This window comes from Hylobates moloch, unplaced genomic scaffold (assembly GCF_009828535.3).
Source record: "Hylobates moloch isolate HMO894 unplaced genomic scaffold, HMol_V3 SCAFFOLD_4, whole genome shotgun sequence".
Lineage (NCBI taxonomy): Eukaryota > Metazoa > Chordata > Mammalia > Primates > Hylobatidae > Hylobates > Hylobates moloch.
The window spans coordinates 150404493-150427125 of NW_026652279.1; the positions used below are offsets into that span (position 1 = coordinate 150404493).

At 33.8% G+C, this 22633-nt stretch overlaps 1 long non-coding RNA gene across 1 annotated transcript; it reads right to left on the reverse strand.

Moving 5' to 3' along the window:
* Window positions 1–1268: 1268 nt before the first annotated feature.
* On the reverse strand, window positions 1269–17526 carry LOC116466465 (uncharacterized). Its single transcript, XR_004247562.1, has 4 exons — window positions 17445–17526; window positions 6181–6245; window positions 3671–3760; window positions 1269–1690 (listed from the first exon to the last, which is right to left on the reverse strand). It is a non-coding gene; the product is annotated as an uncharacterized LOC116466465 (long non-coding RNA).
* Window positions 17527–22633: the final 5107 nt, after the last annotated feature.

Below are 22633 nucleotides of genomic sequence, written 5' to 3' on the forward strand. Positions count from 1 at the left end.
GTTAAATCCCTACTATATGCAAGGCACTGTGTTTAATATTTTAAAAGTCAAGTAGTATTATCCCAATATTGCAGATGAAGAAAGCATAAAATTAGTAACTGGTAGACCCAAATTAATATTTAGATTCATATAATATCAAATACTTTTTTGTCTATAAACTCCTACCTCCCTCTATGTGTATTTTTGTCTCTATCTAGACATCAAAGATAGTGTCCTGCCTTAGTTAGTAGATATCCTGTGTACTCTCCACTAGAAACTTTCTTTTAACAAGGACACGAGCTGTTTAGGTTCAGCAGAAAGTACCATAATGGATGCCATGAGGATGAAGAAAAGAGCCTTTGTGTATGGAAGTTACACTATGTGCATTTGTTTTTTTTTAATCAAGTACAGACAATTTCAGAATACTATGCATCAACACAGTGATATGTATGATTTTATATGTGTTTAATTACTCTTATCATAAATTCTGGGTTTTGTTTTTGTTTTTTGTTTTCTGAGATGGAGTCTCACTCTGTTGCCCAGGCTGGAGTGCAGTGGCGTGATCTCAGCTCACTGCAACCTCTGCCTCCCAGGTTAAAGCAATTCTCCTGCCTCAGCCTCCCAAGTGGCTGGGACTACAGGCGCATGCCACCACACCCGGCTAAATTTTTTTTTTTATTTTTAGTAGAGACAGGGTTTCACCATGTTAGCCAGGATGATCTCAATCTCCTGACCTCATCATCCACCCACCTCGGCAAATTCTGTATTTTTAATTATACAATATCTCCTCCTGGAATGCCTCCCTTTCTTTCTGAGCCATATCATTCTGTTCCGAAGAATTCAACCCAAGTTCAATACTAGCATTCTGCAAGTAACCCAAAATGTGGAGTAAGATATGATATATTATTTTATATTATGTATGTCATATCACATCACATTATGTCATATCATATTATTATTCTTTTCAATGTCATATTTTAATACTGTCTTAAAATAAATAAGGAGGCAGATTTAACTGGTTGCATATTTTTAGATCTCAACAGTTTTATACTATAAGGTATTATGTCAGGTAACGAAGTGCCTGAGATCACTGCTATAGGTGCTTTATATTGGAGTTACTACTTTCTTAATTTAAAAATGAGAGAACATTATGACTTCATTAGAAGAAAATAGCATTATTTCTTAATTATTTGATAGATTTTTCTTTATTTCCAGTTTTGTTCAATTATGTTTCAGTTAATCTCATTAGACATAGAGATGTTTGTTTCCTTCAATTGCATTTAGACTTACAGAATTACAACAATACAAGTTCTTAACATTCATAGAAAATATGCCAAGTTTTCTAAACCTTTTCTTATACAGACACCCATATCTTTCTTATTTGAGTCTTTGTGCACAAGCTACAATAACAGACTGTATGTTCACGTCTCTCCCTAGTTCAAAGGAAAACATCAGGCACAGAAGGTAGCGTATGACTGAGTCCTTCTGGCTCTTACAGGCTTCAAATACACTTTTACAAGTGCCCTCCATAATAAATGTGAACTTCAAGCTTCATACAGGTATTGATTTAACCTGCAGAGACATATCAAAGTAAATATAATTTAACCATTGACCAACATGTTATCCTCTTTTCCAAGAGGGTGTGTTTTTTTGTTAATGTCAATGTTTTTGCAGAATTGTTTTTCAGAAAACCATGTTTTTTCTCTATTCTCTGAAGCAAAGAAAAAATAAAAATTTTATAAATTTTTTAATCCAAAAAATGTCATTCCAATCAGTCAATGCCCAACTCTTATGTTCTTATATTCATGAACCAGCTGTCTTTATTTTATCAATTACAATTTATATCTGACTTTGGTGATTGTTAATCCGTGCTGTCATAATCAAGGCCACTGTAGACAGAGGAACTTATACTATCACTAAGAGCTTTGTGTAGGATTTAAATTTTTTTCTTTTATTTGTTATGAAATGACATATATAGTGCATTTGGATTCTACAAAAACATCCTGTAGATAAACACTTATTGCTACTTAAACATTATCAGCATTTAACAGAAATGAGTTCTTGACACAGTGCTTTGAGGTAATTAGCCAATTCAGTAATCTGCAGAAGCAGAAAATAAATGAGTACCTAAGGGTGAGTGGCCAACATTTGAGATACTAAGCATTTCTCTTTTGAAATGCACAATCTATATTTAATATGGGAAATAAACTAAAATTAATCACTGCCAATGCAACTGTTAGGAAAGACAAGAACTCATTAAAAAGTAGAGAATTGTATCCTTGTATAAAACCTTCATGGTTAGTAGCATTCCTGTAGATAACCCTAAAGACATACTGATGGGAGTAACCATTTTAAATGATTCTTATTAAACACTTCAAATATTAGCCAATAAACACAAAATTACTATAGCATGCCTGATCATTCTTACTCTTTTTGAAATGTGCAAAGAGAGAAAACAGGGTTTTCTCTGTGCTCATGACTATTGACGTTCTTTTTGGAGTACGCAAGAGAACACAGAATATGAAGAGGGAAGAGAGTTTAAGAAATAACCTAATGCAAAAATGATTTAAATGTAAATAAAGGAAAATTAGTCTGTTGGATCATGGGTAGAAAAGTTTCATCATATAAAGAAGACTCAGAGAGAGACTAGTGTCATGGCAACAAAAGAAAGAAGAGCATTTCAAAAGAGAATTTTATTATCAAAATTCTAAGTGATCGAAGCAAATAAACAATGAAATGTGATCTTTGGATATAAACTTTGGAGATTAGGTGGGTTATACATATAGCACTGAGAGGAGAAAAGAATTGGAATTTGAGAGAGTCACATTTTTTTTCTATACGTCGGGCGTGATCAAAAGAAGTGGGGCATTACCTAGAAAGGATTAAGAGTAAACGATAATATTTATTCTTGATGATGTTGCTGTTGTTGCCTGGGTTGTTAAATATGAAAGACACTTTGGCATAAGGCCTCTACATTGTAAGTTCTTTATAAATGTTACTGAACTGATATTTACAACCTGACACGCAGCTACAGGACAGGGCATTTTGAAATATTTCAATGGAGAAATGAGAAATGGTGAGCGGTGAAGCCAGCTGGACTTCCTGGGTCGAGTGGGGACTTGGAGAACTTTTCTGTCTAGCTAAAGGATTGTAAATGCACCAGTCAGCACTCTGTAAAAAGATACCAATCAGCGCTATGTATCTAGCTAAAGGATTGTAAACGCACCAATCAGCACTCTGTAAAATGAACCAGTCAGCACTCTGTAAAATGGACCAATCAGCAGGATGTGGACAGGGCCAAATAAGGGAATAAAAGCCGGCCACCAGAGCCAGCAGCGGCAACCTGCTCGGGTCCCCTTCCACGCTGTGGAAGCTTTGTTCTTTCACTCTTCACAATAAATCTTGCTGCTGCTCCCTCTTTGGGTCCTCACTACCTTTATGAGCTGTAACACTCACTGCTAAGGTATGCGGCTTCACTCCTGAAGTCAGTCAGACCACGAACCCACCGGGAGGAACAAACAACTCAGACACACCACCTTTAAGAGCTGTAACACTCACTGTGAAGGTCTGTGGTTTCATTCCTGAAGTCAGCAAGACCACGAACCCACCGGAAGGAAGGAACTCTGGACAAATCTGAACCTCTGAAGGAACAAATTCCAGACACACTATCTCTAAAAACTGTAACACTCACCGCGAGGGTCCACAGCTTCATTCTTGAAGTCAGCGAGATGCAGAACCCACTGGAAGGAACCAATTCTGGGCACAATGGTACAGCAAATTCCTAGAACAGCAAGAAAAGAATTCATTGAGATAACTTCAAAAGTCGAGGGAAATGCAAGCAATTTGAAAGGAATGTAATACATCTATCATGAGGGTTATAGAATTCCAAGAGTAATACCATGTAAAATACAGGGGTGTATATCTGTCATAAGAGGTTTTAATTTTGGAAGAGATTTGTAGAACAAAATGAGGCAAAGTCCAGAGGAAACTTGTTTTCTTAATTTGTTTGGATGGAAGTGAATTACTTTGTTTGTTTAAGAGGAAGTACTCAGGAGAATAGGAAACTTATAAAATTGTTGGAAATGTGATTCTAGTACCCATTATGTCACACTCTTGTGTTGTTTCTCTGAGAGTCGCACTAAGAAAGTTTAAATACTGTTGGCTTCCATAGACTAAATTCGGGCTGATAAAGAGAAATAAGTTCGTGAACACATTCTACTTTCTATTTCGTTTTGTGCTAAGGTCTTTATAGAAAGCTTAAGTGCTTCTACATATTTTAAAGAACATTTAGTAAATGAGATATAAAGGGATCGTTGTCTCAGTTCAGAGGGGTTGCCATCGAAAGAAGCATAGTTATTTCACATTTGCAAAGGCAAGTTGCAGGAAAGAGTATGTATAGTTGGATATGGGTAGAAATTTTGGCCTGACAAACTAATATATCTTGCAAGTGAAGTAATTTTGTGACATTATTTCTAACTTTTACTTTATATTTATATTGTGCTATAGAGAGGTTAGAAGGAGTGCTACAAGCAATATGATCATATATATGTATGAATTTTGCATTACACAGAGGTTCCTGACCAAGGGGAATAAAGGAGATGGAATTAAGCTTGTGTGCTCTACTTCAAGTCATGCATCCAGTACCATTTTCCTGCACATAAAGCGCTGTCTATTCATTAAGATTTCTAGCTGCAGAGCTGGATCCATCCATAAAAAGAACCATTTTTCTAATTTATAGAAAGATGTCTCATGGCCTAGAAACAGGCTTTGAGCAAGAGCAAGCCCTGCCTTTCTCATATAGAATATATACTGTTTTCTTATATATAGCCTCTTTCTTTAAATTTGATAATTATTATGAATCAATTTTGTTACTTTGTTAAATATTATATTGTGCTTAAATTATATAATATGAATTTTAAATAAATGAATAAATAAATTTTAAATATATTTTAATAGATAAAGTAATATGAAAGTATAAAGTATCAACAAAAGACAAAATAATAAGAGAAAAAGTTAAAAACTGAACTAGAACATTACTAGGAAATATTAGGTATATGAATATATAAGAAGAAAGGAGTCAGTGTTTACTACATTATTGATAGTCATGTTTACACGTTTTAAAAAATCAGATAAGTACACTGAAAATATATCCACTTTTTACCTCTCAATTAAAAAAATTAGATCTGTTAAAGGGAGTTTTAAAATGAATGAAATGACACATACAGACAAATGATGCAAAGTCTGTAACATTTCCCGGCAACAGTGAGCAAGAGGTGTCTAGAGATGAGATACAGTTACTCTCTTCTATTTCTTCCCATATTATCAAAACTAGGCCCTTGGCACTTGAGATCCTCATGTTGGAGGTGCCCAGCAAAGAAGCCTTTATGCTCTATCTCTTCTTGTGCATTTCCAAGTTGCATCTGTGCATTTAGAATGGTAAGGAATTGCTCATAGGGGTGTGGTGGAGAGGAGTTAATTAAATATTTCCAGGATATGTGAGGTGATCAGCCTCCTAGCCCAAGAACTTTCTAAAGCTAATCCTCAGGCTAAAATACAATGCAAATTTAGTGCCTTATCATTTTTAAGATGCCTTCAATAAACTATTTTTAAAAGGCAACATTGTGATTTTAAGGTATCTTTTAAATATTCTAAAACAACTTATCTCCACATAGTTTAGCCCTCAGAGAGTAGTGTCACGATATCAAAAATGTGTGTACAAAAAGTTAAATTGACAAAGCTGTCTGTCATGCAGAGTCAAAAAGCTGAGGAGAAAATATTTCTAGGTATTCATGGTATTAAATGGAAGCTATTGGCTTAAGTAGAATTTTAGTTGTTTTGAAAAATAACTTCCTTGTATTCTTTTTTAATTGATGAAAATCATTTTGTACACCTACTCAATAAAACAAATGACCAATAATTAAATTATTTATAATTTAATTATTAATATTATTTATAAGTATATTTTCATAATAACTTAAAATGCTAAAAAGAAATATTTTGTTTAGAATTATATTACTCTTATGAGCCTCAAAAACTGAAATTCAGCCCTGGCTTATTATTTTATCAAAAATAAATATCTACTCTTATCTCTGCAATTTTCATAGGATTATCTGTGCAATTCTTTTTAATTACAGTGTTCATCCATTGCTCTGTGGCTACTTTACTTGTAATTAGCTGTATTTGAAAAAGCCAGTTACATACCATTCAGTTTCTTTCATTCACTATTTAATCACGACAGATTCTCAGGAAGCCAAGAGATAGATACTCTATAATAAAAATATCAAAAACAATGAAGTTCATGCCTTGAGTGTATATTTGATTTTTCAGTATGTTGTTAGATCTATGTATTATTTTGTTATTTTTAATTTTTAAAGATACTTTCTAAATGTTTTTGCTCGTATTGTACACAATATAATGTATTCCATATGGCTGTGACATTTATTTTGTTGCATTGAAAAATTAAAGCAATAAGATATTAGTGTTGTACAGATAATAAAAAAATACACCAACCATCATCATAATATTCATCAACAATAGCACATTGATCTTCTGAAATTACATGGTGTCCTGCTGGCATTCAATAAACCAAATTATATAGCCTGGTCCTCGGCACTCTGTGAAATGTGATCACTGACAAATGCGTGCCCTTATAAACCTACCAACAAACATGAAAATAAGCCAACTTTTAGAACACAAATAAATACTAATAATTATCACCAGTTAAAAAATACTTGAGTACATTAGAATTATTCATTACTCTAGAATTGAAAACAACTGAAGTCAAAAGCCTTTGCCATTCCATCTTTATGAAGTTCTTAATTAACTTTATGAATTCCTCAATTGATTTTACTGGTCATTTTGGGATAAAGAAGGCAAAAAGATTGCATAAACGATAGAAAATGCTGTACATTTCTTTTCCATTCAGTCAAAATGGTGTCTGATTATCAAATAAAACCTGCACCTCACAAATCTCTCAAGAAATCTTTTTTTCCATGTATCTCTTGCAATTGAAAGAACAAAAGCCATGCTCACACACTCTCTGCATGAGGAATAGCTGGTTTATTTGGCTTGTCAGGGCCTTTGAAAGAAGCTGAGTGTTTAGAAAGGTAAATAATGAACATCTATTGCAAACCTAAGCTATCTTGATAAGTGGATGCTTTTGTTGACTAATGCTGTTTCAAATGGAAAGATGGGTATTCAAAACTCATGAAATAGTCCAGCAATGTTGACTTAAGATAAGGTATATATATTCTGCTAACATTAATAGCAGACTTCATTTATTAAGATTTAGTGAGCTATAACTAGTGTCAAAAAAATGAACATTCATGTTATATATTTATTTCAACTCTTTCAAGTCAAAGAAGCTAGGTAATGTGTAGATTAAAAAATGTTTTCAGCTCACCTGCCTAGGGGGCAACAGAGAACTAAGTAAATTTACCCACTCTTCTACCTAATCTTTAACATACGCTATTGCTTGGAGAATGAAGTCCTGTAAGAGGACATTGTCTAAACAAAAAATGGCATTTAAAAATGTAGTAAAAATCCCTACCTTGAGAAATTTAAGGAAAAATTAATCAAATACACAGATATATTCACCTAGCTCATGTCTTGTACGTTATAGATACTCAAAAACTAGTAATATTCTTGCTTTTTCATATTCTTTTTGCAAGCCAACTAGTTCAATTACATTAGTAATAGTCAAGTAACTTATAATTCAGAAAAAAGCAGAATACTCTTAGAAATAATCTGTGTATCCTTGCATTATTGCATAAAAGTCCATTACATTAAAAACATAATTCCTGATAAATGTATTTGAGTTTTTACTATTTTCTAATATAAAGCACTATAACTCACATTTTTCAAATACAATTCACATAATTGAATAGAATTTTACAGAAGAAGTTAAATGGTATGTAATTTTATGTTAACAGAGAAATGTATTCCCAATTGGTACATAATTTGAAATATCCTTTGTCCAATAAAAATAATAATGTCCCCTCTATCATTTTATTCAGATGCAACATAGTTAATAAAAGCAAAACAGCAGTAGCAGGCAGTAAAACAAAAATTAGTGCCAAGAAAATAGAAAGAGAAGGTAGCCACAAGTTATAGGTAAGTAGAAAATTGTACTGGAGGAAAGCAAACTTCCTGAGGAGCTTCATCAATGAAGACTTTGTGGAGAAAGTAAGCTTTGACTTGATACTATGCAAAGATTAGGAATCTTCGTTGGTTTTTAGCAAGCATCTAATCTAAGGAAGTGACACAAATTAGAATGCTCTGGGATAAATGCGGCACAAGGTTTATTGAAGAATATCAGTTGAATAAGAATGAGCAAAAGGAGGACAGAGAAGAATACAAAAGATGCCATTGCCTAAGTGTTCTTAAATAACGAAAGTGAAGAAATTTGGGAGTTTACATGATAATTTTATTTAGATGCTCTCAAATTTTTGTATTGTTATCCATAAAAGATTCATAGTTGTCATTATATTATGATTTGTCATTTTTCTTTTATTTTTTATTTTATTCTATATTGGCAAATTATAATTGTTTATATTTATGGGGTACAAAGTGATGCTATGATATATGTATACAATGTAAAATTAACATATCTTTATTTTTTTATTTTTTTATTATTATACTTTAGGTTTTAGGGTACATGTGCACAATGTGCAGGTTTGTTACATATGTATCCATGTGCCATGTTGTTTTGCTGCACCCATTAACTCATCATTTAGCATTAGGTATCTCTTCTAATGCTGCCCCTCCCCCCTCCCACCACCCCACAACAGTCCCCAGAGTGTGATGTTCACCTTCCTGTGTCCATGAGTTCTCATTGTTCAATTCCCACCTATGAGTGAGAACATGTGGTATTTGGTTTTTTGCCCTTGCGATAGTTTGCTGAGAATGATGTTTTCCAGTTTCATCCATGTACCTGACTTCAAACTATACTACAAGGCTACAGTAACCAAAACAGCATGGTACTGGTACCACAACAGAGACATAGATCAATGGAACAGAACAGAGCCCTCAGAAATAATGCTGCATATCTACAACTATCTGATCTTTGACAAACCTGACAAAAACAAGCAATGGGGAAAGGATTCCCTATTTAATAAATGGTGCTGGGAAAACTGGCTAGCCATATGTAGAAAGCTGAAACTGGATCCCTTCCTTACACCTTATACAAAAATTAATTCAAGATGGATTAAAGACTTACATGTTAGACCTAAAACCATAAAAACCCTAGAAGAAAACCTAGGCAATACCATTCAGGACATAGGCGTGGGCAAGGACTTCATGTCTAAAACACCAAAAGCAATGGCAACAAAAGCCAAAATTGACAAATGGGATCTAATTAAACTAAAGAGCTTCTGCACAGCAAAAGAAACTACCATCAGAGTGAACAGGCAACCTACAGAATGGGAGAAAATTTTTGCAACCTACTCATCTGACAAAGGGCTAATATCCAGAATCTACAATGAACTCAAACAAATTTACAAGAAAAAAACAACCCCATCAAAAAGTGGGCGAAGGACATGAACAGATACTTCTCAAAAGAAGACATTTATGCAGCCAAAAAACACAAAATTAACATATCCTAATGAACATATCCTTCACCTCAAATACTTATAGTTTACTTTTCTTGTCTCAAAAACATTATTTATAAATAGTCATTCTGGGCATTATTAAACAAGGATGTTTTTAGTGCCTGGATCATGGTTCTCATAACAAGTGTACATAACCCTAATGAAAGGAACCCACATAGTGAGCTAAAAGTCTATAGATTATGGAAGATACAATTATGAATGCTATATAAATTATCTTCCTGGACAATGGACTGAAAACATAAAGCCAGGAAGAACGCATATTGATGATACCTTGTGTAGATATTTCACATAAGAAATGTAATTTATTTCCAATATAGTAGAACATAGCTTGGCTGTGTCTTAAGTGGACTCACAGATGGTCTTCTTTACCTTAGAGGATGTGCTACATTTCAGCGTCTGTGCTTCATCATGCAGGCTCAGCACACGTTATTGTTAGTTTTAAAAATCAGATTGTTTCAGAACCAGATATATGAAAGTAAAAAGACAGACACGTAAAAGCAGCATATCAATATTAATATGTAATAAACCCAAATAAATTGAATTGTATTTCTGTCCCCATTACCAGATGACCTGTGCTGGCATCTCTAGTACATTCTTACTCTGTGTACTGTTTTACTTTGGGATCTAAGTTGTTTAACATAGAATTAGTCCAATGAAACCTTTTTTAACATGAGTGTAGCCTTTCATTCCTAAATATGTGCTATGCCCTTTACCTTTGTAGGTTTCCATTCCTGCCCATGCCCTCTTGAACACTGGTATTAATATTTGCAGTGTTACAATAAAGTCGGACAGGCACAGGATCTCTTTCCGGTTAGCTTACACAACTTTAGGTAATGGCATAGCTTTTGAATATTAGCCATAATGTTTTCATTTGTTTCCATCATTTCTTTATTCTTTGGAAGGAGGCTCAGTCAAATACCAAAAACAGCTGGAAAAAAAGCAGACAGGGAATCGTGTGTGTTCATACTACATACCATCTGAATCATTAGGAAAATCAATTAATTAAAATATCATAAATCATTTTAACAAATATGTATTATTTCTAATGTGATAGGCAGCATGATCATAACTACAATTAGAATGAACATGGTACAGCTTCTGCCTTCAAGGAGATTATTGGTTAAAGGATACTCCTTAGTTTCCTTTTAGTTCGCCTAATTCTCAATTGGCTCATTCATATAATTGCCATTTTGCCATATTGACCACTTATTGTCATATTTAACAATGATAAATTCTCATTTACTTTTTTGATAACTTATAGGCCTAGGAACATAGATTACACATAAGAGTCTTTTAATTGTTGCAATGTTGTAATGAGATTCTTAAACTTAATTATTACATAGTATGTTTAAAAGAATCAATATTAAATCAGGGATAGATGTAGTTTAATTATAATTGCATGAAATAAATGTTTATATTATTTGTTTTTATTATTAGGAAGATATGTGAGGGATTTTTATGTGTTCATGCAATTTTAAGTTATTTTTATTAAGAAAGCAGTAACTCCATGTTAAATATATTAATGCTCAATTATATTTTAAAAACAGGTTGGGCACAGTGTTGTACGCCTGCAATCCCAGCACTTTGGGAGGCTGAGGCGGGCAGATCACCTGAGTTAAAGAGTTTGAGACTAGCCTGGCAAATGTGAGGGTGAAATACCATCTCTACTAAAAATACAAAAATTAGCCGGGCATTGTGGCACATGCCTGTAATCCCAGCTACTCGGGAGGCTGAGGCAGAAGAATTGTTTGAACCCAGAAGGCAGAGGTTGCAGTGAGCTGAGATGGTGCCACTGTACTCTAGCCTGGGTGACAGAGCAAGATTCTGTTTCAAAAAGAAGAACAAAACAAAACAAAAACAAACAAAAATCCACAAAGAAATTCTACCCATTTTTGCTTAGAGCATCCTCATTTTATATCAGCATTTTTGTATGCTGCAAAATATCATGCAACATGTTGTATTACTAGTGTCATTTTATACCATCAAATCTATAAAAGGCTTTTTGTAACTATTTCTATTGCTCTACAATATCTACCAAAATATTATAGCTTTTAATTTGTGTTATTTGATTAATATAATTTTAAAAATACCTATTGTATATTAAAGATTCTTTTTGACTTCTGGACCACATTGGTGAGCAATAAACCAAGTGCAAAAATTTACTGGTCTAATCAAAAACAGGAATAGACAGTTTCAATCTAATAGCTATCCTGAGCACTAGCACACAGATTCCTAAAGTGATACATAGGAATTAGAACCAACTCAATCCAGATGGTCTTTTAAAATGTTATAGAAATATGTGACTGAGCACAGTGGCTCTTGCCTGTAATTCCAGCATTTTGGGAGGCCAAGGCACACAGATCAATGGAGGAGAAAAACTTAGCTGGGTATAGTGGCACAGGTTTTTAATCCCAGCCACTTGGAAGGCTGAGCCACAAGAATCACTCAAACCCAGGAGGCAGAAGTTGCAGTGATTAAGATTCTGTCCCACCTGCCTCCTCCCCAAAAAAAGCCAGGCAAGGAAAAAGCAAAACTCCCCCAGGTAGATAAAAGCACCAAAATCGAGAGATAAGAGTTATGTGAATATTCTGTAGAATTATGAGATACTTATTTTATATACTTGTTATTTTAACCTATATTCTAAATCTCTATCACTTGACAAAATGCCTAGTTCTTAAAATATTTTAACCAATGATCATGGATCAAAAATTTTGCAAAAGAATAAAAATAAGATAGATGTAGTTTTTGCATTTTACATATTGAATGACTTTAGATTTGGTACACTACCACTGATATCCTAAAACTTTCTCTGATTATTCAATATGTAAATAAAATATTTAAGCTGTGGAATTGTTTTCTGATAGTATATTTTGTGAATTTCTTAAGGGCTTCCTATTTACACATAATATATGGGGTAATTTTAATATTCTATTACATTTTGCTACAGTTCATAAAGTAAATAGACCTTTTATATTTTTACTTTTGCCCATCAATGGAAAAAGCCTAGGTAGATTTTCAACATATTTGGGTGATATGTTTTAATTGATCTCAGAACCATCGATGACAGACCCACAGCCAACATCATACTGAATAGGGAAAAGCTGGAAGCATTCTTGAAAACCAGTACAAGACAAGGATGCCATCTCTCACCACTCCTATTTAACATAGTATTGGAAGTTTTGGCCAGAACAATTAGGCAAGAGAAAGAAAGAAAGGACATCCAGATAGCAAGAGAGGAAGTCAAACTATCCCTGTTTGCAGATGACATGATTCTATATCTAGAAAACACCATAGTCTGAGACCAAAAGCTTCTTAAGCTAATAAACAACTTCAGCAAGTCTCAGAATACAAAAATCGCTAGCATTCCTATACAGCAACAACAACCAAGCTGAGAGCCAAGTCAGGAATTCAATCTCATTCACAATTGCCACAAAAAGAATAAAATATTTAGGAATACAGCTAACCAGGAGGGTGAAAGATCTCTACAATGAGAACTGTAAAACACTGCTTAAGGAAATCAGAGATGACACAAACAAATTTTAAAAAAATTCTTTGCTCCTGGATAGAAAGATATCCTATACATATCATTAAAATGGTCATACTACCTACAGCAGTTTATAGACTCAAGGCTATTCCTATCAAACTACCAATGATATTCTTCATAGTACCAGAAAAAAAAACTATTTTAAAATTCATATAGAATAAAAAAAGAGCCCAAATAGCCAAGACAATCTTAAGAAAAAAGAACAAAGCTGGAGGCATCTTGTTACCCAACTTCAAACTATATCACAGGGCTACATTAACTAAAACAGCATGGTACTAGTACAAAAACAGACACATAAACAAATGGAACAGAATAGAGGCCTAGAAATAAGTCCACACACCTACAACCATCTGATCTTCCACAAAGCTGACAAATACAAGAAATAGGGAAAAGACTCCCTATTCAATAAATAGTGTTGGGTTAACTGGCTAGCTACAGGCAGAAGATTAAAACTGAAGCCATTTCTTACACCATGTACAAAAATCAACACAAGATGGATTTAGTACTTAAATGTAAAACCCAAAACTATAAAAATGCTAGAAGACAACTTACATAGTATCATTCAGGACACAGAAACAGGCAAAGAGTTATGACAAAGACACCAAGAGCAATTGCAAAAAAAGCAAAAAATTGACAAATGGGATCTAATTAAACTTAAGAGCTTCTGCACAGTAAATGAAACTATCAACAGAGTAAACAGACAATGTTCTGTATGGGAGAAAATATTTGCAGCTATGCATCTGACAAAGTTCTAATATAGCATCTATAAGGAACTTAAATTTACAAACAACAAAAGAAAACCCATTAAAAAGTGGGCAGAGGAAATGAACAGACATTTCTCTAAAGAAGACATACATCGGCCAAAAATCATATGAAAAGAAGCTGAATATCACTTATTATTAGAGAAATGCAAATCAAAACCACAATGAGATACTATCTCACACCTGTCAGAATGGCTAATAGTAAAAAGTCAAAAAATAACAGATGCTGGCAAGTGGCAATGTTGTGGAGAAAAGAGAACAAGTATACACTGTTGGTGGGCATGTAAATTAGTTCATCCATTGTGGAAGACAGTGTGGCGATTCCTCAAAGTGCTAAAAACAGAACTACCATTTAACCCAGCCATCTTATTACTGAGTTTATACCCAGAGGAATATAAATCATTTCACTATAAAGACACATGTATGTGTATGTTCACTGCAGCACTGTTCACAATAGCAAACACATAGAATCAATCTCAATGCCCATCAGTGACAGATTGGATGAAGAAAATGTGATACATATGCACCATGGGATACTATGCAGCCATAAAAAATGAGATTGTGTCTTTTCTGGGAACATGGATGGAATTGGAGGCCATTATCTTTAGCAAACTAATACAGAAACAGAAAACAAATAATGCATGTTCTCACTTATGAATGGAAGCTAAATCATGACAACTCACGAACACAAAGAAGGGAACAACAGATACTGGGGCCTCCTTGAGGGTGGAGGTGGGAGGAGGGAGAGGAACAGGAAAAATAGCTATTGAGTACTAAGCTTAGTACCTGGGTGACAAAATAATCTGTACAACAAACTTCCTTGACATGAGTTTACCTATATACAACAAACCTGGACATGCACCCCCAAATCTAAAATAAAAGTTAAAAAATATAACTAAAATGGAAAAATGATCTTATTTAAACATATGTTTTAAAGTATATAGAAAATTTATTTTGGGTGCTCCATGTGGCAGCTCAAAGGTAGAGGCAGTCATCCTACTCAATTTCTAAAAAATGACTTACAGGAAAAGACTTGTGTCAGATGACTAGGAAATTTACCCATATGTATTAACATTTTGTGAACAGAGAAAATCAACATGGGTTTTGTAACATGAACCCCAGATCAAAAGACACAATGGCAAATTCCTCTAGATTTCAGATATTGATGAATTTTTATAGTTGTTTCTCAAATAGGCAACTTTACTACAGCAATTTCCAAGTTCCCTAGTAGTAGGGAATTATATATTTATCTGTAGTTGATTATTCCCTATAGGCAATCCTAGAGGATGGTTTCTAGCTACTTTGTTAAAGTGAGAAAAAATTAAAATTATTTGTTCTTTGGAGAAAAATAAAAATGTTACAAATTTGATTAAATTGAAACCAATTTGTAAATAATTAATGGTGTAAAAAGCTGCTAAATTTTATGTTCAAATGAAACATTCATAGAACTTCAACTAATCTGCTTTGGTATTAAGAAAAGACAAAAACTAAAGATAATATCTACAGTGTAAATGCTGTTTATTTTGTAATTGAGATCAATTGTGATTCAAATTCCTCTTAGGAAAAAATTCTGTAATTTGATAAGCATTCACTCCAATTTTTTAAAATGTATCTTTGAGAATACAATGCACATAAGTGAAAAATTTCCTCTAGTTCATTGACATATATATCAAGTAGAACTGTGGCATGGATGAACAAAACCACAAATAAGAAGCCTAGCTTGACGGAAGCTGCTAAAATAGTGAATTTACTTGGAAGATGTGGCCTGCATGCTGTTTTGAATTAGGTGCCAGGGACACTACATGGCAGGATAGTTTTCATTTTAGATGTTAGTTATTTCTTCAGTCATGAAGTGGCATTTGTACTGTAACAGAATTTGTGATGAATTTGTATTCCAAAAATTATACATCTCCGAGGGAATGCTGCAATTTACTAGTTGTTAGACATTAGATAAAGCATAGCACGTTTTGATTCTGTCTTCACCTGTGTAAAGTGGTGTACTCATACCTACTATGTTAAAAAGCTACTAAAATAATTCGATGAAATAATTATAGAAAGGCATGAAGGAAACGCAAAATGCTATCTGCTAGCATCTCAAATTATGTTCTTGCTTGCTCTTCTCCAATTAACTGGACGCCTCACTGTTCATTGAATATCTCAGGCTATGTACAGCAGGGCTTTAAGCACTTGTTTTTCTTCTGCTTCAAATCAAAACTCCTCCTCCACATATTTACTCCAAAGTCATTTTCTCACTGTTGCATTTTTTTGGTCACACTACCTAAGATTGCAACCCACTTGTGTGACACCCCACCCTCCCTCATACACATTCCCTGTCCACATTTCACATTTCAATTTTACTTTTAGCATTTGCTATTCTTTAATATACTAAACATTCTATTTATTCATCTTCACTCTCCCCAGTTGGAAAGTAAGCATCATGAAAGTAGTAAATTTTGTGTGCTTATTGATGGTCACATCCCACTGTCTACAGCAGTGCCAGTTAGGTGGTAAAATCTAGGTATTTTATTCAGAAATGAATGAATGCTGTAAGGGTGGTAAATTTTCCTGTTATTAAAAGTGGGGAAAAAAGAAATTCAAATATGTAAAACAAGGATCTACTCCTTTTTGTTTTTATATGTTTATAAGGAAAAAGTGGAGGACATTAATTAATGAAGGAAAGCAGAGATAATTTTAGTAGCCAAGTGAGAATGACAAATTTTATTTTTGTCATGCTGTCCTCACTATTGGTAGCAGCTTCCTAGAGCACTCAACTGAAGAAATTCATCATCCTGGTTCAGAAAAAATGACTTTATTCAATTAAAATATCTGCCTTGGGTCTGGGGGTCAAATAAGTGAGAACTTTGTGCCACACATTTGGCATTCCCATAGTAAAGAATTTCAGAAAATTTTAGCAGTAGACGTTTGGCAATATCTTGACAGTGATTACCTGATTTAACATAATCCGTCCAGGTCATTCAAGAGCTAGTCTCTTACGGTCTTTAACCCAGTGTCAATTCCAATATCCCTTTGGAGAAAGATCTCTCCTAACCCACTGATCACATCAAAGCCTTTTAGGGCCCCTAGAGTTTCCATAGGACAGTATAAAAAAGATATTTAATCAATAACACAGCTTATTAAACAGAAAGTAGTTGACCTAATGAAGATTGTGTATTCTTAGAATGCACACAGAGTTTGGGAACACTTAAGGAGTTTATGCAGTTAGACGTTGTGAAATAGAGACAATACCCAGGGCAATAATTAGCTTTCTATAGAGTTAGACATTTGTTTATGGAATTTTGTTTATTTTAAAAATGAAGGCTTGACAAACTGTGAGAAACTATTTGCAAAATATCTGATAAAGGTCTGTTATCCAAAATATACAAATCTCTTAAAACTCAATAAGAAGAAAGGAACAACCTGATATTAAAAAAATAGACAAAAGATCTAAACATATCTCACCAAAGAAAGTACAAGTTGACAAATAAACATATAAAATATCATACATCATTAGGGAAATGCAAATTAAAGCAATATTAAGATATCACTACATACCTATTATAATGGCCCAAATTTCAAACTCTGACAACAACAAATGATGGCGAGTAGGTGAAACAATAGGAACTCTCATTCATTGCTGGTGGGAACAAAAAATGGTACAGCCATTTTGGAAGACTTTTTGGTAATTTCTTGCAAAACTAATGACACTTTTACCATGTAATCCAGCAATCATGCTACTTGATATTTACTCATATGACTTGAAATTGTATGTCCACACAAACACTGCACAATGGTGTTTATAGCAGCTTTTTCCTAATTGTCAAAACTTGTAAGCAGCTAAGATCCTTCAAAGAGTGGATAAATAAGCTGCAGTACACCCAGGCAATGTACTATTCAGGGCTAAAAAGACATGAGCTATGAAGTCATGAAAAGACATGGAGGAACCTTTGTAAAATGTGCTATACAAAATGGCGTTACTCAGGTTCTGAGTTCTAAAGTAAATTTCAGAAGCCATTCTGAGAAGGATTACCTGCATGGCTTATAACCTTGCAAAAAAGAAAAACAAAACAAACAAACAAACAAAAAAAACGGAAGTTTGCCTTGAAACTTTGAACTGAGCCAAACTGCAACAACCATAGCATCCTGAAAAACAACTGAATGTCACCAACACTGCAACTCCTGAATAGCAACAATCAAGGAACTATGGATTCATGTACTAAGCCAGGTTCTTCCACCAGTGATAATTCTTTCAAAACAACTTGTGTAATTACCCTCAGTGTACTTTTAAAATTTCCTACTCCCCTCTGTCTCTTTGGAACACAATTTGATCTTTGGACAAATATGTGCCTCTAGAATTACAATTTCAAAGACCGCGATAAATGCCTGTCTTACTGCATTGCAGTCTGGTTTTCCACCTCCTTAGTTCACACCTTAAATGCATGTTAGTAATTGAAAAAAGCCAATCTGAAGTGGCTATACATTGCACTATATCATTCAAACAATATGACAATCAGTAAAAAGCAAAACTACAGAGACAGCAAAAAAACTCAGTGGTTACGGGGCAGAGATTGTTAAATCAATGGAGCAGAGAGGATTTTCAAATCATTGAAACTACCCTATATGATGCTATAATGGTGAATGCATGTCATTATACATTTGTCTAAGCCTATGGAATGTACAACACCATAAGTTAATCCTGTTGTAAACTATGGACTTTGGGTGATAATGATGTGTCAATATAGGTTAATTGATTCTAACAAGTATGCCACTTTGATGCAGGATGTTGATAGTGGGGCAGGCTGTGCATATGTGGGAATACGAGACGTATGGAAACTATACCCTCTACCTCATTTGTCTGTGAACCTAAAACTGCTCTTAAAAATGAAGTCTGTTTTTAAAAAACCATCTAGGCCCAGTTTCAAGTACCTTTGCTAGAGCTATTATGTCTAGAGGAAAAATTGGCCTACCAACTGTTTTTCATCCAGTTTTAAATTCACAGAGAGACTTGTATATTTCATTTAGACCTCATGACCTCATTAATTCAGATCTGTTCATTTCAAATGCATGGTATTCAACTAGACTAAAGAATACTTTTGTAGTCCTACCCATCCCCCGCCCAAAGTAAGGGTTTTCTGGGGAAGAAAAATTTGAATAGAGAACGCTTATTATGCTCAAAATATTCATCTGTTTTCAATTATTTTAAGCACTTTAAGCAATTCATTTACACATGAATGGCTGAAATGGTAGAATACGAAACTCTTATCTGTATAAAAATGCCAGGCTGCGTTTTTTTTTATTTGAAAATATTTGGTTGTCATAAAGCAATATAAATGTTTGGCTTGTAAAATCATCTCTAAATTCAACTAGCTTCTTAAATGTTTCTAATTCCTGTCTCTTACAATTTTTCAAAATATATTTTGATATTGAGTTTATTTGTATAGAATGCTCATTGCAGAGATGATTACTTTTTATTTATAAAGTACTCCTAACTTTTGTCTTAATTAGTTTTAGATTATGTATAGTCAACCAATAAGAAAAAAGTTTAATAAATTAGATTTTCAGATCTGTAAGTGCATTCTATAATGCTAAAATTCAACTTTTGATCATAAAAATCAGGGAGAAGGTAAAACCAAAATAGATATTTATTAAACAATAAACAAGTCCAAGCATAATATAAATAACGAATCCTGTGTGTTCATTTTGGGTGGTTTCTCTGCATGAAATATCTTAAAGTGCAAATCCCGTGAGCTTGGAATTATAACTTTTATTTTTCTGTTTAGTTGTCCCTTAAATAAGCATTTATGTTATTTACTGTATTGGATTTTTTTTTTCAAAGACTTGTTTAAAAACTCAAAAATTGTCTTATCTGACCCAATATAAATTTTTGTTCAAAATTAACTGAAATATCTTTCAATAGTTAATACTGTAGGATAAACAGATTATTTCCCTTCAGTGAGTTGTTTTTTTTTTTTTTTTTTTTTGAGACGGAGTCTTGCTCTGCGCCCAGGCTGGAGTGCAGTGGCGCCATCTCGGCTCACTGCAAGCTCCGCCTCCCGGGTTCACGTCATTCTCCTGCCTCAGCCTCTCCGAGTAGCTGGGACTACAGGCGCCCGCCACCACGCCCGGCTAATTTTTTTTTGTATTTTTAGTAGAGACAGGGTTTCACCGTGGTCTCGATCTCCTGACCTCGTGATCCACCCGCCTCGGCCTCCCAAAGTGCTGGGATTACAAGCGTGAGCCACGGCGCCCGGCCCCTTCAGTGAGTTTTTAATGCTTATTTCACCTAATTTAAATATTTATTACAAATCTGCCTCTTCTAACTTTTCAGCTAACTTTTGTGAAAAACAGCTTAATATTTTCTCCATTGTAGTTTCTCTCTCTCTCTGTATGTCAGTCCCTTTTTCTGTAACATATTATTTTAGTTTCAATTATATCATGTTCCATTTTAATTAGAAGTTTCTATTTTTAGTAGTAGGAATTTAATTGACCTCTACTGACTACATTTTATGTAGGTATCAGCCCATAATTAAAAGGTTGAACGTATGAGTTTGGTTATTTTTATCCAGATACAGTTAAAGTGATAAAAGTGAAGTCAGTTAGCATTCACCAAATTTCTAAGAAATACATTAATTTGTTTTATTAAACAAAATATTATTTGTTAATGCAATTGCTTTCACTTATGACATAGATGATTACTAGCAAAGAAAAAGATGACGTGGGTGTCCCTGGATGAAACTTGATTAAGTCTATAGTCAGCAAAAATTCAAATTTCAATTTTCCACATCCTAGTTGCCTGACATTGGCAAGATACTTAGCCTTTTTAAAATATATATTTTAAAGGTTTAGAATATTGTGAATTGCATGTGGTGACATGCATAGCTGCCTTTGCACACTATCTTTGCACACTATAAAATATGTACTCGATAAATTTCCTAAGATTCAAATCAGTGAAAATGATGCAGTAGATGAGCAAGAACTTCTTTTTACCAAATGTGTACAGTTATTTTCAACTATCTGAAACACAGCTTGACCTGGTTTACACATAGTCCATATTCTAAAATGCATCATTACCTTTCTGGAACTCATTGATGTGGATATTGTATATTCTGACATTATCTAAAAATTAATAATAAAGCAAAAATATTACTAAACGATGAAATACCTTTGATGATAGTCCACATTGGACTTTAGGGATTTTATTCATGAAGGAATATTTTAAACTCACGTAAGCTCCTGATTTTACATTAGATACCATGACCAGAAGCATGTAAGAAGAGAATGCCTGTATATAGAGCGTTTTAGGACATGGCTGTAAAAAGTAGAAGTAATATTAAAACAAAACAAAACAGAACAGGTGGAACATTAATTGATGAAAAACAAGCAGTATTCTGTGACCAAGGTATGCAGGGAATATTTAATGCAGGACTATTCAAAGTTTGTATAGAAGAATGGACTCTGACAGCACCACCAAATAATTACACAGCACCTCAATTCATAAAAATAAGAAAAACAACGGCCTTACTTACAGACATAAGAACATTTATGAAACCATCCATTCAAATTTTAGTCAAATTTTTTTAAGAAATACACTGTATGTAGTTGTTCATGCATTTTGTCAGCGAGGTAACTACTGTTAAGAAAATTTTGTTGTGTAGAAATTCTCAATCTGTTTAGAGTATCAAATGTTTAATATTTTTGTGTATTTACAAATGTGTTTACAAATATATATTTGTCTGTTTAAATTATGTTTTTGATAAAGCTTCAGTGCTGCTATAATGTCTAAGGCTCATCCTACTGTGTGAAAATATGAAATTTCTCTCTCTCATCTGTAATAGAAAAATGAATATGTGATCCTCCTTAGAACAGGATCCATAAAATGCCTGCTGGCAAAAGAAACTCAGAAAGATAAACGTAAACCTTAACTTTAGACAAACAGTTGAAAGCCTCTCAATCTGCTTTGTTTTGTCAGCAACTTCTAGCGGTCATGTTAAGAATTAAAAACATGAATATTGCTCAGCAAAATCCACGTGGATATTAGATGTGTGTGTGTGTGTGTGTGTGTGTGTGTGTATGTGAGTATGAGTAATGGAATTTTAAGAGTACAGCATTCTGGAAAGTATGTAGCAGACATAAACTGAGGCCAAATTATTTATATATATATATTTATATATTATATGTATATTTATATATATATATGGCATAAATTGTGTATTAATCTGTTCTCATACTGCCATAAAGAACTGCCCAAGACTAGGTAATTTAGAAAGGAAAGAGCTTTAATTGACTCACAGTTCTGCATGGCTAGGGAGGCCTCAGGAAACTTACAATCATAGTAAAGGGCAAAAGGGAAGCAAGGAACCTTCTTCACAAGATGGCAGGAGGGAGAAGTGCCAAGCAAAGGGGGAAGAGACCCCCCTTAAGCCATCAGATCTTCTGAGAACTCACTCACTATCTCGAGAACAGCATGTGGGAAACTCCCCCCATGATTCAATTACCTTCACCTTGTCTCTCCCTTGACACATGGAGATTATGGGGATTTGGGGGATTACAATTCAAGATGAGATTTGGGTGGGGACACAAAGCCTAACCATAACCATATCACATTGGTACTCAATCTTTCAATTAAGTAGAAAACCAAAAAAAGCAAATTTAAAGTTATTACATGTATTTTTGACGTCTAAATACATAATATCAGATTTTTTGTTTTTATCCCTAAATGTGTGAGGATTTAAGGGTCAAGCTGA